This window comes from Chrysochloris asiatica, unplaced genomic scaffold (assembly GCF_000296735.1).
Source record: "Chrysochloris asiatica unplaced genomic scaffold, ChrAsi1.0 scaffold00225, whole genome shotgun sequence".
Lineage (NCBI taxonomy): Eukaryota > Metazoa > Chordata > Mammalia > Afrosoricida > Chrysochloridae > Chrysochloris > Chrysochloris asiatica.
This window is the reverse complement of record NW_006408743.1, coordinates 2,703,007-2,706,021: the sequence shown is the minus strand read 5'-3', so window position 1 is coordinate 2,706,021 and position 3,015 is coordinate 2,703,007.

Genomic DNA, 3,015 nt, shown 5'->3' with positions numbered 1-3,015 from the left:
GTCAGAACCAACTTAAAGGCACTTAACAACAATTATTTTAGAGAAGTATGTTTGTATTTCACATTATGATACAGAAACTTTACACTGCTTTTCACACTTTAAATGTGTTTTAAACTCACTTTGGAATTGTGTGTTTTTCTATTTGTGATTCTGTGTTAGAGAAAATTTTGTGCTAGCCTTGATCCAAGATATAGGGCACTTTAAATTCATCCAGTGCTATTAAAAGAGTGTACTTTAAATCAGTTTGATTTTATCAAGGCAATTTATTTTGCCCTCATACAAATGTAGGAATGATTTATAATGAGTGTCTTTATCTCATAAAATAACTAAATGAGTTTTCTGCTTCAAAAGTACTTAAATCATACCACTTCCTCCATTTACGCAACAATTTATGCTTTCAGCAGTTCAAGCATAATATCAAAATTTGTTATTTTTGGTATCTTTTTTACATGCTCATTGTTTATAACTCAGTTTAATCTAATTACTCTTTGTTGTATTTTCTAAACTCCATTGTGTGTATATCACCAAAGACCTTATCTACATCACCATTATCATTAATCATTTGTGAATTACTTTATTTCTGATGCATTTTTATAACCTCCATTTCATTTGCTATCTGCCCTTTCCTCAGCAGTAGCTAAACTTAGTGTTTTCAATTTAATGTAGCATTTTCAGTAAAAGGTTTCAGAATTCTATCACATTTTCCTGGATTTGAGAAAATAATGGCATATATTCCTCAGTATTGTAATCATAAAACAATCTAGTTGAGTAAACAATGAAAGAAGATGAAATTCAATTAAAATTTGATACACAAAAATCTAAAAATACGGTAGAACTTAATGATACTTTTCAATAATTTGAATTAGGCCTTTTAATCACAATTGCCCCTTGGTTCTTTGGTGTGATGCCACCAGACTTGTCACATTCTTCTCTTTATTTCTGGCTTCTGACAGTGATGTGTCTTACAAAATGTGCATAGACCTCATGTGTCAGAAAGTGAACACAGTGACATCAGTGAACCATGAGCGGTTGCTGACAGGTGTTAGGAAAAATCACTGGTTATTCTCTTGAGTTCAAATAGAATGTTTTTTAGAAAATGACAATACAACAATATAAAGGGCACACCGAGTCACTCTGTGAAACTCATGGTCTTTCAGTAAATGTGAATTTTTCATGGCAACAAAATTCCAAATATTGCATAATCATGCTTTCTAAAGTTATGGGGCATGATTAAAATATATATATATATCTCAAGTACATTAATATAGTGGTGAAAAGATAGAAAGCCTGGCTATCAAGTTAGTGAGTAATATGTATGATATTGACTAGCCTAAACCAGAGGATTAGACCAAAGACTAGAGCTCCGATTCCTTGATTATGGCACCGACTGTTAACAATACACGTACAAGGTAAGAATCATATCCTTTGCATAATGCAAACCACAACTTGATATCTTGAAACTAGCCATCTATTATACTAAACTTTAAAATATGAAATTTAAAGTAGATCACAATATACACTTTATCTAAAAATTACGTTAAATAAAACTTGAAATATATAAGATGAATTTGCAAAGTGGCATGGTTGTTGACCATATTTTATATCAGTACTGATATAATTTTCTGCTAAAAAGAAAATATGTAATAATTATAGTATATAATGTGTTTGCTGTTAGGTACTGAGGAGTCCATTTGTAACTCACAATAACCTCATGTGACATATGGGTTTTCGCATTGTAATGTTCACAAAAACAGATTGCAAGGTCTTTCTCCCATAGAGCCTCTGGATAGGTTCAAACATGTAAATTTTCAGTTAGCAGCTGAATGTTTACCCTTGAACCATTGTACCACAAAGGCTCTTTGATTACAGAATATTGCTGTATTCTTCCTGTTCTCTTTCTTTAATTGAAAAGCCAAAAAGAGCTTCAGAAATTTCATAATACTTCCTTTAGAATTAACTTTCTAAATTAAAACTGTTCTTTCTAGAGTCCCCTATTGTTGCCTGTGTGTCTTGTATTATGTTATTTATTACAGTTAATTTGTTTCAACATTCAATATTGAACTTTCATAAATGAAATAATTTTTAAATTATTCTAAAATGTATCTCTGGTATCAAAACAATGAATGAATGAAGCAATCAATCAATCAATCAATTAAAAAGAAATTACCAATTCATGAGCTGCAGTTGTTATTTTTTAGTTTTTCCCTTTGTTTTTCATATTCTTACCTTTGACCATCTCATTTTAAGTATTACCGTCTCAGTGGCACCATCTTTGTCCTTCAAATAGTCTCATGTACATCAAATTGAAAACAAAAATCCGCATAGCTAGATCAACAATCAACATCAAGGGAAGCAAATAAAATATTTCGCTTGGATCCACAGTGAATGCTCATGGAAACAGCAGTCAAGAAATAAACGTAGTATTGCATTAGGCAAACCTACTTTAAAAGACCTATTTAAGGTGTTAAAAAGAGAAGACTTTATCTTGAGGACTAAGATGTTTCTGACTCCAGCCAGGGCATTTTCAATTGCCTTGTAAACAGGACAAATTAATGCAGAATATCAAAGAAATTAGGGTGTTGGTGAAGGATATTGGCCAAAAAGAATAACAATTTTATCTTCTAAGAAGTACAACATGAATGATCCTTAAAAGCAAGGATGATGAGACTTCCTCTCATTAACTTGGGACATGCTATCAGGAGAAGCAGTCTATGAAGAAATAAATCATTTTTGGTAAAGTAGAGTGTCAGCAAAAGAGAGAAAACCTTCACTGAGATGGATTGACAAAGAGGAAGCAACAATGGGTTCAAATATAGAAAAGATAGTGAGGATGGTGCAGGACTAGGCAGTGTTTTGCTGTTGTACGCATGGTCACTATGAGTCAAACTTGCCAGCAACTAACAACCAACACCGCAAACTGCCATCCCACATCACCAACATTTAATACTCTCAAAGATACTATTTTTTTTTTTTTACTTGATTTTTAGCAATTACTGTGATTTATAATTATTTGGA